This window comes from Schistocerca americana, chromosome 2, assembly GCF_021461395.2.
Source record: "Schistocerca americana isolate TAMUIC-IGC-003095 chromosome 2, iqSchAmer2.1, whole genome shotgun sequence".
Taxonomy (NCBI): Eukaryota; Metazoa; Arthropoda; class Insecta; order Orthoptera; family Acrididae; genus Schistocerca; species Schistocerca americana.
In genome coordinates this window covers 910,968,029-910,982,940 of record NC_060120.1, presented here as the reverse complement: position 1 = coordinate 910,982,940, position 14,912 = coordinate 910,968,029, and the positions used below count along the sequence as shown (strand labels likewise).

The 14,912-nt window shown below is 44.8% G+C and overlaps 1 protein-coding gene across 4 annotated transcripts in view; it reads right to left on the bottom strand.

Annotated features, from left to right (window-relative positions):
- The window catches only part of LOC124595930 (dual 3',5'-cyclic-AMP and -GMP phosphodiesterase 11-like), a 317,214-nt gene that overhangs the window by 172,210 nt on the left and 130,092 nt on the right, over nucleotides 1–14,912 (bottom strand). The gene's annotated exons all lie outside the window — the stretch shown is intronic.

Here is a 14,912-nt window from a genome sequence, read left to right as displayed (position 1 = left end):
TCCAAGTTCGCTTTCACGTCCCATGTTGGCATAGCATTAACGGAATCTCGCTTACTCGTTTCCGTAAGCATTTTCATGGTCGCAGAATTTAATGTAGAGTTTATTAAAATGCATTTGTTACACGGATAAACTCGTTTCTCGTTTCTACGTTGCGACGCACCAAGAGACCTTTCCAGTAACTCAGAGCTACTGTGCGTGAGGAGCTTTGTATTGGGACGCGCAGACAACCGGCGAGTGAGAGCAATGGAGGCCGCGAGCTGTCTCGCGAGCGCCTCTGGAGACAGCGCGCTCATTATGCGTGGCTGATGGCGGGCGATCACTTAGGGCCGCGTGATAACGCCGGACACTGACAAACGCGGCCGCCGCCCGGCGCGCCGGCTGTTTGTCAACCCGCCACCAGAGACGGACGCGGGCGCAGCCCCGCCACACGCTGCACTAGAGGGCCACTCCGTTGCCTACCTGTAGTCCGTGTTCGTCCGCTTCCATAGCTCAGTCGTCACATTTGAGACGCATTTGTAACACCCGCTCAAAGTTGTGTGTGTGTGTGTGTGTGTGTGTGTGTGTGTGTGTGTAGCGCCTCTTAGGACCTTGTCAGTACTTGAGATACTATGCAACATGCACTGACGAGGAGAAAGTCCGAACACCAAAAAATAATCAATATATAGTAATGAAATTTCTGGAATACGTTTGTAATTAACGTTACAAGATCATAGGTTAGTGTAAGAGCGAGAAAAGCGATTATAAACGTGAAATACAGCTACATCAGTTACCAGTGTAAGTGTCAGAATGTTAAATGCAAACAGGCAAATGTACATGCATCGTATGTACAGGTGTCGGATGTCGGTTTGTGGGATGGATTTCCATTGCTGTTGCACTTAGTAGGTCAATACAGGGACGGTAAATGCTGGTTGTGGACGATGCAGGATAGTCGTCTGATGATGTTACATATGTGTTCGATTGGAGACAGATGTACTGATCGAGCAGGCCAAGGAACATATCGACACTCTGTGTCACAAGTTGGGTTTTTTTTTGTTATGGTTTTAGGGCGCAAAACTGCTACGGTCATTAGCGCCCGGTCTGTGACTTAGGAAAAGGTAAAAAAAAACGAAACTCGAAACCAGCAGCAATGGGAACGAAACTCAAAAAGTGGGGAAACCAAAAACAGAAGGAAAGCTTAAAAAACCCACTATAGAAGGGCGGTTGTTTCGTTGCAATAGAAGTCTGTAAGCGCATGTTATCCTGTTGGAAAGTACCGCATGGAACGGTGTTCATGAATGGCAGCACAGCAGGTCGAATCACTAAACTGACGAACAAATTTGCGGTTAGGGTGCGTGGGATAACCACGAGAGTGCTCTTACTGTCATACTACATCGTATCCCACACAATGTGTCTAGGCCGCAGACAGGTTGGTTGCAGGTGCTCATCTGCCCTCCTAACCAACACTGGCACCGAGACAGAACGGGCTTTCATCAGAAAACATAACAGACGTCCATTTCGCGCTCCAGTGAGCTCTCGCTTGACGGCAGTGGTTTGAGGTCAGTGGAATGCCTTCCACTGGCCTCGGAGCTGTGTCACTGTCGTGCCAAATACTGCTCCAATCTCTGCTGTAGACACTGTTCGATGCGACACACTCGTAAGCCGAACAGAACAGTCTTCCCTCTCGGCAGTGCCTTGAGGCCTTCCGGAGTCCGGTCTTATTGCGACCGTACCATCAAATGGTTCAAATGGCTCTAAGCACTATGGGACTTAACATCTAAGGTCATCAGTCCCCTCGACTTAGAACTAATTAAACCTAGCTAACCTAAGGACATCACACACATCCATGCCCGAGGCTAGATTTGAACCAGCGACCGCAGCGGTCTCGCGGTTCCAGACTGCAGCGCCTAGAACCGCACGGCCACATCGGCCGGCCCACTGGAGCAGATGCCACACCTAAACGTTTTATCTTTTATTAATTCAACTGCCGCTTTCAAGAGCTATTATTGTGTAATTACTAAATAAATAATACAGCCCTATGGCGAGAATGGCTGGGAGACCCTGACGGTAGGCCGCCGTGGTCGTGCGGTTCTAGGCGCTCCAGTCCGGAGCCGCGCTGCTGCTACGGTCGCAGGTTCGAATCCTGCCTCGGGCATGGATGTGTGTGATGTCCTTAGGTTAGTTAGGTTTAATTAGTCCTACGTTCTAGGGGACTGATGACCACAGCAGTTGAGTCCCATAGTGCTCAGAGCCATTTGAACCATTTTTGAGACCCTGACGGGCAGGTTCAGCCGCCGAATCGGAATGATTTTCCCTATCATTCGCGCCTGCAGGCACCTTTCGCGCGCGAAATATGAAAACTGTGCGCTTAAGTGTCTGTTAAGTGTAGGTGATTGTAATGGTTACGTGTATGCCGTAGTGTGACGTTCGTGTTGGGTACGATGGTGGAAGCGAGAGGGTGAAACCCGGTGTCGACGCATAGCCCACTCCTCTCGAAGAGCACCAAGGGGACTGCCATCCGGAGGACGGATCACGATCAACAGCGTCAAATGCCCTCACTTAATGAGACACTGTGGAAATGTTTGGTATTTAAACCAGGACATTGGCACAAAGTCTGGTGCCAGAAACTTTACGCCACCTCCTCTCCTCACCCTACCGGCTAAATATTGGCAGTGAAAATGTTTCCCACTGCCAGGATTCGAACCGGCTTACCTCTGAGTCGAGCGCCACCGCACAAGATTGCGTTGGCGACCTCGACCACGGAGGCGGGAAATTACTAAATGTAATATATAATGCAATATATATAAATTAATTTTTAAAGTTAATGGTGCTCTACGAACACACACACACACACACACACACACACACACACACACAGAGAGAGAGAGAGAGAGAGAGAGAGAGAGAGAGAGAGAGAGATAAAAAGGAGAGGATAATCCCAAAGTAAGGTCCCCTATTTTTTTATAAGTACAGAACTCTGTGTGGCAGTTGGTCACACTGTTATGAAGAGTGCTTCGCGCGCTGTGTGTAAACATGCTGGGGCTCTCAGTCTTGGCTTGGCAGCCGTTGAGGATGGAGCTCCCGTTGGATGTTACCGCCAAGTGCGAATTGCGTGCAGTTATTCGGTTTTTGAATGCAAAGGGCAGTGCGCCGATTGAAATCCATCGCTAATTGACGGAAGTGTATGGTGAGTCGTGCATGGATGTCAAAAATGTTCGTAAGTGGTGTAGAGAGTTTGCAGCTGGTCGGACCGAAATTCATGACGAACAAAGAAGCGGGAGACCGTCAATTTATGAGGAGACAGTGTTGAAGGTTGAGCAAAGCATGCGTGAAGATCGGCGGATCACCCTGGATGATCTCTGCACTTTGGTTCCTGAGGTCCGCCGCAGCACCGCTCACAGAATTTTAACGGAAACATTGAACTACCGGAAGGTGTGCGCAAGATGGGTGCCACGCATATTGACTGAGGACCACATGCGGCAACAAATTGATGCTTCCCGCGCATTTCTTCACCGCCTTGCAGCCGAACAGGACAACTTTCTGGACACAATTGTCACGGTTGACGAAACCTCGGTATACCACTTTACGCCTGAGGTTCAGCTCCGAAGACGAGGTGAAAGAAGAGGTTTACAACTTTCTGAACAGCATGGCGACGACCTGGTATGATATGGTCATACAAAAAATGTCACAGCGTCTACAAAAATGCATCGACAGAAATGGTGACTATGTCGAAAAACAGCTAAATGTTCAAGAAGTAAACTGATGTAAATCATTGTAGAAATAAACAGGTGTATGTAGTTATAAAAAAAATAAGAGACCTTACTTTTAGGATTACCCTTGTACATTGTCGCCGAAATACATGCAAAAGTCATAAATTACATCGAGGTACTAATTCTGTCGATTCCGTGCCACTAGCAAGTACGAAATTGCTCTGTTGCGTCCAGTGCGCCTTCTACATCCCAGAGGTGCAGCCGTGCAGGTCCGCGAGGCAGCAGACGTATCGCCGTACGATCTTGTTCTGTCTGGCCCGAGATTAGCATCGAGGCTTCGTGGGCACCGAGAGCGCACTGCCTGCAGCGGCAGCAATTCCATCCAGCCAATAATTGCCCCGCTGTTTGCCCACCTTCCTCTGCATCTACATTCGACCAACTAGTGCAAACACGGATCCGTTACTAGTACTAGGTGCTCCCATCAGTAACTATCAGACTCGAAGCAAGACATTCAAGCAACACGTTAGCAATCAAATTTCTTAAGTGAAGGATTATCAGGCTAAATGGGATAAGCAACAAAATGTACTTTCTATGTTATTCAGGAAGAAAAAAATGGCTCTGAGCACTATGGGACTCAACTGCTGAGGTCATTAGTCCCCTAGAACTTAGAACTAGTTAAACCTAACTAACCTAAGGACATCACAAACATCCATGCCAGAGGCAGGATTCGAACCTGCGACCGTAGCGGTCTTGCGGTTCCAGACTGCAGCGCCTTTAACCGCACGGCCACTTCGGCCGGCTATTCAGGAAGAGCTTTATTCAAATAACAAGACAAGAGCATAAATATGTACTAACTGTGCATTATCTCTTGCTCATTGAATTTGATAACAAAGAAATACTGGCTTTTCTAAATAAATTTGCACTGGATTGGTAAATGGGCTATGTCCACCAAACAAGTTTTGAAATACTTCTAGTTCCAGTAATCATTTTACTGTTCAGTATTGGCACTGTAAAACTATCAGTGCACATCTGGTAGGTATTCATCACAGTTTTGAGGTCTCTTTCCTTCTCTTAATGCCTGGACAATCCATTTACACCAGCGATCGTGTGATCATTCCAAAATCTTCACTTCGCCACCCTTTTTTTCAACACCTATAATTTCCTGTCACTTCATTTCACCAACTGTTTTTTATATGAACTGCCCCAGGCACGGGGGTTTTAATCATAACGCAGAATGTGTATATCGGGTGCTTGCTTAAAGTCCTTTCACATGAAAAAAAAAAATGGTTCAAATGACTCTGACCACTATGGGACTTAATTTCTGAGGTCATCAGCCCCTTAGAACTTAGAACTACTTAAACCTAACTAACCTAAGGACATCACACACATCCATGCCCGAGGCAGGATTCGAACTTGCGACCGTAGAAAGCGCGCGGTACCAGACTGTAGCGCCTAGAACCGCTCGGCCACCCCGGCTGGCTTTCATATGAACAACTTTACATGGTTGATTATTGCGAGCTGTAGCTATGGTTTCCATTACATCATCAGGAGCAAAATGTTTGCTCACCTTTGCCCATGCTTTCTTTAACAGTTAGCAGTTTTTCTGTTATTTCTCTTTGCTGTATTATTCATATTGTTTCCACTACCCACTGCACCACTAATGAAGGCACAACAATATGAGAACTTAGAGTCCACATTGATGCAAAACACTTTTGTTATTTATTTATTTATTTATTCCCCAAACTAGTTCCTGCTACAAATATCGCCATCATCAGTGGGTTTTTTCAATCTAAAACATGCAGAAAATAGCACAGCTACAAAACACTGTGAAACATTATTAGGTGTGTACTGCTTGTTTTTTAAATATTGTTTCTGTGAATTCTTTCATAATGTCATATTTATTATACGTTATAGCATGGTTTTAAGTTTGTTGTCACTGTTTGAGGCATATTTTCTGTTTTCCGTTGCCCTTTTTTCTCAGCATTCATCATGTCATTTGCAACTAGGTGACGGCTGTTATTAAACGAATACAAAAACGTGAACTTCCGTATGTCAGCATTATACAATTGGGATTGCGGTGTGTTGTGGATACAGTTTCGGCGTGCACTAGGCTGTTAGTTTCTCGTGTATTCATGTTCGTTGGACGGCTTGCAGCTACTTTTGTACACAGAAAAACATAACTTCCACATTTCTTTCATAACCCAAAACATTATGCCATCTTACTGTCCGCTTGTGTCACGAGAAGTGTATCGCATATTGCGAGAAGGCTACGAAAATTGTAGCGGGAGTTCTGGCGACTTCTGCTTCTCATTTATATCTCTGTGTCTGATGCGTTAGTGGTTGTTTTGCGTCTGTGTGCTTTCTGTTCTATGTCCTGGGTCAGTTCTCTCAGAGCGGTGAAGACACGCAAGAGACAGGGTACAATACGGCAGGAGCAAGCGGAAATGCTTCATCTCTCTGTCCAGCAAAGCCAACTCGTGTCACTCATTCTGCACTTACCCCACTTTTGCATGACCAAGTCATAGGAGTTACCTCTCATGCCATCTACTGGCCTTCGTAGCATTTACTTCAGCCATCTTTGAAGATAGCCGTTTTAATATTTGAAAACCCTGTTAACATACCACCCAACGAAGTAGAAAATATAATTTGTGCAAAACTGGCGCTTAGCCCTTATAGCATAATAACTCTTCAATTGGTCCCCGGCTACGACAAACGTTAGGTTGTTATTCATAAAAAACATTTAGGAGTGCCCTCGCACCACTAGTGGAAGACTGAAAGCTGTTAGTCTACAGTACGACATCCGGCCGTCGTTCAAATAATTGCAGATGGAACATTTTGATACGAAGATACAGAAAATTGATCCGTCGTTTCTTCCTCCCTTTTTACGACCACGTGGGTAATTGTTTAAATTGGTACCACAGAAAACTTGTTACAGTAGTGCGTGAGTTCAAAGTACAAACGACCTTGTCATCTCAGTCAAAATCAGAACACATCTAAAAAAATGGTTCAAACGGCTCTGAGCACTATGGGACTTAACAACTGTGGTCATCAGTCCCCTAGAACTTAGAACTACTTAAACCTAACTAACCTAAGGACATCACACACATCCAGGATTCGAACCTGCGACCGTAGCAGTCGCGCGGTTCCGGACTGAGCGCCTAGAACCCCTAGACCACCGCGGCCGGCCCCAGAACACATATCTTCCCACAGTTCTTTCTTATAACTGATATCGGTATACACTTTCTGTGATTTTAAGCAAAGCGCAGGTCCCTCTTACACACTCACAATAACAAAGCTCGTGTCGTTGGTGATGATTACTGCCAATCTGAGTGCTTTAATAAATGATGTGACGCTCCGTTCTGACTGCTGAAACGATCACAGATCAACTGTTAACAGTCGAGTGTACGCGCCCGCTTTGTACTGTTCGTCGCAGCCCAGTCGAATGACTGTCAATGGTGCTTGTATAACTTTACTGCCGAGCATCAAACGTATCAAGCGTAGTACATCTGTGATAGTGTCCCATTATCTTTCCGCGCAGAACCCAGCACTGTGTAGTCACGAGCCTCTAGGTGTGCCCACTGCAAGTGCTTCTGCTGTAACGAGAGCGAGGGTTGCATACGCGATTGGTTACCAGTTATTGTTTACTTGAAGCTGTAATCTGTAAAGAATGTTTAACTAAACCTAACTTTATGAGGCAATATTTTTTAACAGCTCGAAATCCTTATACCTCAATAAGAACGTAATAATACGAATACCAAAGAAGGCAAATGCTAACTGGTATTAACAATACCAAACCATTAGTTAGTAATAAAATACTAATACGAATTAGTTACAGAGTAAGAATGGTAGAAGCCACCAAGGTTCCAGAAAAGCACAGGAACAAGCGAAATATTACTGAACCTAAGAGTAAAAATACAAAATAAGTTAATGAAAGGCAAACATACACTTACAGCGTTTGTTAAAAGCTTTCGACAATGTTGACTGGAATACACTTTATGAAATGCTAAAGAAAGCAGGTGTAAAAAACTAGGAGCGATAGGTTAGCTACAAATTGTACGGAAATCACACTGAGTTTTAAGGGTCGAAGGACGTGAAAGGGAAGCTGTAGTTGATGAGGGTGTGGGACAGGGTTGTTAACAATCACCGATGTTATTCAGTCTTTGCCAGTAGCAAGCTTTAAAGGAAATCAAAGAGAAATTTGCAAATGAAATTAAAACTCTGGGAGAATAAATACAAACGACAAACGAATTGAAAGATTAGTTGAACGAAATGGATAGTCACTTGAAAAAGAGGTCATGAGATGAACATCAACAAAAGAAAAACAAGGAAAGTGGAATGTAGTCCAGTTACGCCAGGCGATGCTGAGGGAATTAAATCAGGAAAAGAGAGAGGAGTCATATTATGTGGGCAGCAAAGTGCCAAAACGAGAAAGCAAAAAGGATACAAAATGCAGACTGGCAATAGCAAGAAAAGCTCTCTCCAAAAAAAAAAAAGTGGTTCTAATATCTAACACAAAGTTAAGAGTTAAGAAGTCTTTTCTGAAGGTCTTTGTACAGCCTTGTACAGAAGCGCAACGTGGACGATAAACAGTAGAGCAAGAAGAGAGTACAAGCTTCTGAAATGCTGAGATACACTGGACAATGCTGAAAATTAGTTGAGGAGATCGCACAGCCGATTGGGAAGTACTGAATCGAATTGGGGAAAAAAGAAATATATGGGACTACTTGTCTAAAAGAACGAATCGGTTTAGAGGAAACGGCTTGAAGCATAAAGGACTCGATAATATTGTCATGGAAGTGTGGGTGTTGAAGTTGCAGAGGTTTGAGTACTATAAGCTGGTTCAACCGGACTTCAAAAACGTAAATTACACATTATTATTGCAAATCCATCTAACTTTTTTCGAATGCTGCACTATTTTCCAACATAGTCACCAAGTCTTTGGAAACAACTTTCGAAAAATGAGACTTCTAGTTCATTTCCTCGTCTATAGAAATCACAGCTTCAATTTGGCCAGTGCCACATCTCCTACATTCCAAACTTCACAGAAGATCTCCTGCGAAATTTGCAAGATTAGTGCTACATGTACATCTACATCTACATTTATACTCCGCAAGCCACCGAACGGTGTGTAGCGGAGAGCACTTTACGTGCCACTGTCATTACCTCCCTTTCCTGTTCCAGTCGCGTATGGCTTGCCGGAAGAGCGACTGCCGGAAAGCCTCCGTGCGCGCTCGAATCTCTCTAATTTTACATTCTTGATTTCCTCGGGAGGTATAAGTAGGGGGAAACAATATGTTCGATACCTCATCCAGAAACGCACCCTCTCGAAACCTGGACAGCTAGCTACACCGCGATGCAGAGCCCCTCTCTTGAAACGTTAGGTTGTCTGCCACTTGAGTTTGCTAAACATCTCCGTAACGATATCACGCTTACCAAATAAGCCTGTGACGAAACGCCCCGCTCTTCTTTGGAGCTTCTCTATCTCCTCCGCCAACCCGACCTGGTACGGATCCCACCTCCTTTGTCGATGGACTAAATTTTCTAAGGATTCTCCCAATGAATCTCAACCTGGCACCCGCCTTACCAACAATTAATTTTATATGATCATTCCACTTCAAATCGTTCCGCACGCATACTCCCAGATATTTTACAGAAGTAACTGCTACCAGTGTTTGTTCCGCTATCATATAATCATACAATAAAGTACTCCTGGAAGGAAGGATATTGCGGAGACATGGCTTAGCCACAGGCTGGGGGATGTTCAGGACGGGCCGTGAGTCGTGCTTGTGTAGCTCGGTCGGGGGAGCACTTGTCCGCGAATGGCAAAGGTCCCGAGTTCAAGTTTCGATCCTGCACAAGTTTTAATCTGCCAGAAAGTTTCAATTTAACATTTGCCGAACCCCACGCTGGTCAGTGGTCGTGCCATGCGTGGCGCTGCGAGAGGGGACGCAACACGTTGAAGTAAGGGCGAAATCCGCGGGCTGCGCCAGCGAGCACGTGACGCGGCTGCAGCTCACACCTGGCTTCTATTTCTGGCGCCCCACGCCCACGGCCGAGGTGTCCGACCGTCCGATAACTGCCCACGGCGCAGCGCTGCAACCACCACCGCTGCTTGCACGCGCTAGAAGGCTTCCAGAACTTCTCAGTGCCCGCCGCACTACTTCTGTTGCTCGTCCCTTTAGCCCACCATGCACTGTGTAACAACACTTCATCTTACCACCACTTCGCGAGATTTTATCTTCAGCTGGTGTGCCGCACTCACGTTAAAAAGCTGAAAATTCTGTGTCTTACTTTTACAGGGTTAGCTATACCCGTGTCGTATCGTCTCCGGGGGAAAAAATGGCAACCCAACCGGTAGCTCAAATCTGGAGTCAAATTTAAACAATGTCACCACAGAGAGAGTGACATTACTAGTAGAACGTTTACTGCCAAAAATAACAAACATTTTAATTTAGTTCACCTTACTTTTGTTATTAATTGTAGCGCCCGTCGTTGCCTGGGATGTTTAATATCGGTCACGCAAAATGACTCGCCCTTTGCCTTATTGATATTCATAGCGAATGCAAGCCGCATGGAAGACTGTAACCACCATCTTTTGTTAAGTTTTGCGTTAAGTACCTCATTGTGTTTAGGGGAATTCGTCTCCCTATTGTTCCAGCTCAATTTTCAACGTTTCAAGAAGGGCTGTGTTTGTGCATGATTCGAACTGTTCGAACAATTTACCTCACATTTCGAGAAATTTCAGGTTCTGTTCGATCTTTTTATCGGTCTGCGTTCTACTGACTTTTGTTGGTACTATATCCACGACCTGTCTTGGCGTATGTATGGCACTGTGTCTTTAATAATAAAAATAATTGAGAAACATGGACTCAAATTTCTCTTACAGGGTATGTCATATATAACAACGGCAACTAATCAATAAATAGGAGTTTGCAATTATGATTCACTCAAATTCCCGAGTTTTCGCTCGTCCCGCAATTCAGTAAAGTCTGATGGTACTATTTCCAAGACGGGTGTAATTTTTTCCTGCCGTAGGAATTACAGTCAGTTTAACACGATGTATTCCGCTTGTTAGGCGTTTAATTTTTCATTAATTTTCTTCATTGTTTCATCTGAATGTACAAAATTCGAACCACATCGGCCAATAATTTTGAAATAAATCACTCAAATACATTTCGAGATGTTTGGTAACAACGCTTCTCCTTTATACGAGGGCTGGAACTTTAATAGTGGCAACTATTTATTTACAGCTCGTACAAAATAGATACGTGTTTTAAAGTTTTGCTGACATTCAAAGTAGTCACCAGCATTGTGTATAAATCGTTGCCAGCGATGTGGAAGTCGTAGGATACTCTTAGCAGTGTCAGTTGTCTTGACAGTTTGAGCGACGCAGTCTACTACCCGACGAATTTGTAGCAGTTCTGGAGCGAATGCCTTGAAGTGTTTCCTTCAGTTTAGAAATCGATTTGAACTCACGAGGGCTTAAGTCAGGGGAGTGCAGTAGGTGGTATAGCACTTAGCAGCCCCATCAGCCAAACAAATCAGCTTGCACCATGCGTGCTTGAACAATGTCCTGCAAAATGATGGTCAAATGGTTCAAATGGCTCTGAGCACTATGGGACTTAGCATCTGAGGTCATCAGTCCCCTAGAACTTAGAACTACTTAAACCTAATTAACCTAATGACATCACACACATCCATGCCCGAGGCAGGATTCGAACCTGCGACCGTAGCGGTTGCGCGGTTCTAGACTGTAGCGCCTAGAACTGCTCGGCCACTCCGGCCGGCAATGATGGTCAGGTCCTGCAGAAAGTCTCATCACTTCTGTCTCTAAGCTGTTCATTTTTGGAACAAAACCTACGACCAGCTTAGAGACAGAAGTGATGAGACTTTCTGCAGGACCTGACCATCATTTTGCAGGACATTCCTCAAGCACGTACAACATAAGCTGTTACTGATTTGTTTGACTGATGGGGCTGCTAAGAGCTATACCACTTACGGCACTCCCCTCATGTAAGGCCTCGAGAGTTCAACTCGATTTCTAAACTGAAGGAAAAACTTCAAGGCATTTGCTTCAGAACTGCTAAAAATTCGTAGGGCAATAGACCGCGCCGCTGAAACTGTCAACACAACTGGCACTGCTAAGAGTATCCTACAACTTCCACACCGCTGGCAACTACACAATGTTGGTGACTACTTTGAAGGTCAGTAAAACTTTAAAACAGTTAACTATTTTGTACGAGCTGTAACTAAATAGTTGCAACTACTAAAGTTCCAACCCGCGTATACACACTGAAGATCCATAGAAACTGGTACACCTGCCTAATATCGTGTAGGGTCCCCGCGAGCACGCAGCAGTTCCCGCAACACGCGTGGCCTCGACTAATGTCTGAAGTAGTGCTGGAGGGATCTGACACCTTGAATCCTGCAGGGCTGTCAATAAGTCCTTAAGAGAGCGAGCGGGTGGAAATCTCATCTGAACAGCACGCTGCAAGGCATCCCAGATATGCTCAATAATATTCATGTCTGGGGAGTTTGGTGGCCAGCGAAGTGTTTAAACTCAGAAGAGTATCCCTGTAGCCACTCTGTAGCAATTCTGGACGTGTGGAGTGTCGCATTGTCATGCTGGTATTGCCCAAGTCCGTCGGAATGCATAATGGACATGAATGGATGCAGGTGAACAGACAGAATTCTTACGTATGTGTCCCGTGTGAGAGTAATATCTAGACGTATGAAGGGTCTCATATCACTCCAACTGTACACGCCGCACACAGTTACAGAGCCTCCACCAGCGTGAACAGTTCCTTGATGACATGCTGGGTCCAAGGATTCATGCCCAGGCCAGGCATACAGCTTTGTGTCGTGCAGTCATCAAGGGTACACGAGTGGGCCTTCGGCGCCAAAGGCCCATATCGATGATGTTTCACTGAATGGTTCGCACGCTGACACTTGCTGATGGCTCAGCATCGATAACTGCAGCAGTTTGCGGAAGGGCTGCACTTCTGTCACGTTGAGCAATTCTCTTCAGTCGTCGTTGGTGCCGTTCTTGCAGGATCTTTTTTCGATCGCAGTGATGTCGTAAGTTTGATGTTTTACCGGATTCCTGATATTCACGGTACACTCGTGAAACGGTCGCACGGGAAAATCCCCACGTCATCGCTACCTCGGAGAAGCTATGTACAATCGCTCGTGTGCCGACTGTAGCACCACGTTGAAACTCACTTAAATATCGATAACCTGCTATTGTAGCAGCAGTAACCCATCTAACAAATGCGCCAGACAGTTGTCGTCTTATATGAGCGTTGCCGACCGTAACACCGTATTCTGCCTGTTTACATATCTCTGTATTTGAGTATGCATGACTACTATACCAGTTTCTTTGCCGCTTCAAGTGTGTGTGTGTGTGTGTGTGTGTGTGTGTATGTGTGTAATATCCTACGTCCACCCAATCGTGTAGAAATCTCTAGTAAATCGGCCAAGAACTCTTACAAATTTTTGGTAACACCTTTCCCTTTATACGATTACCTACATATATGTTTTAAGTTTGATTGCGAAACCTCATGGGGACAGTATCTTCCTCACTTATTGAAGGCAGAGCGTGCAAAATGTCATCAAGATATCAAGATCGGAATAAAATTGTAAATTAGTAAGAATTATAAACAAACGGTCACTCTTCTTTATATAAAGAGACAGACTTTTGCTTTTACATTCAATTTTTCTCAGCCCTGTTCATTGCTTTGGTGATTACGTGTATTTCCTTAAACCACCGAAGGATGTGGCGCAGTGATAAGGCCGGCCCCTGTGACCGAGCGGTTCTAGGCGCTTCAGTCCGGAATCGCGCTGTTGCTACGGTCGCAGGTTCGAATCCTGCCTATGGCATGGATGTGTGTTATGTCCTTTGGTTAGTCATGTTTAAGTAGTTCTATGTCTAGGGGACTGATGACCTTAGATGTTAAGTTCCATAGTGTTTAGAGCCATTTGAACCATTTTTGAACCGGGATTCTCCCAAGTAGGTTATGTTTCCCCCTTTTCGACGAACGATAAGGAGTTTTTTTTTTTTTTTCACGAAATGTAGCATTGGTAAGACAGTGAGTCTTATTCGGGACGACATCAGTTCAGATGCCCGTCGGGTCTTCTCCCAGTATCATTTATGACACTTGCCAAGATGGTTCCTTGCAAAAGGACAGGCTGATGTCCTACACCACCCTTCCCCAGTCCAAGACTTTGTTCCGTCCCTAATAATGCTGTTTCTAATCTTAGTTTTTTCCCATTACCTTGAAGTTCGACACATGATACAGAGTTTTAGCCTTTCAGTGCTGCTAATTATTGAAATGGGAGTTCATGCAACATTGCTAGTGCAGCCTCGTAACCACAGGCGTTACTATATCTGCCACAGACATAAAATACAGACAAAAGCTCTGACATTTCCAGTGCGTATTAACCTAGCTACCTAGTTGTACACTTGTACACACACACACACACACACACACACACACACACACACACACACACACACACAACCTTCTCATGATATTTCAACCACCAACTTCACGCTCAGTGTGAAAATATTTTGTTGGTGCCCACCTGCATAGGGAGGAATGATCATTACAATAAAATAAGAGAAATCAGAGCTCGCACGGAAAGATTTAAGAGTTCATTTTTCCAGTGGGGTGTTTGAGAGTGGAAAGGTAGAAAAATAGCTTGAAGGTGGTTCGATGAATCCTCTGCCAGGCACTTAATTGTGAATTGCAGAGTGATCATGTAGGTGTGTACACACACACACACACACACACACACACACACACACACACACACACACACACACACACAGAGAGAGAGAGAGAGAGAGAGAGAGAGAGAGAGAGAGAGAGAGAGCAATATACACGGATCTGTACAAAAAGACGACAGACAATTTTCTTTTGCTACTGCAAGTATTTTCTCTCTTGTGGCTGCAATGCACGGAAAACGCAGACGACGAATGTTTATAAAAATGCAACATAGAATTGATGATTCCATAAAATCTTTAACCCTTCGTCTTCTTTCCAATATTTAGTTTTTTATACGTTCTTTAGACTCCAAGACATAAGCACCCAAGATTTGACTGGCGCTCTACGGGTCTAGAGAACAAAGAAAGGAAAGAAAGAAGCTGAGGTCGAAAACAAATTTGGTAGCACGCCGAATCCAATTACACAAGTTTTAATGGAAGAGTTTAGGCAACGCTGCGCC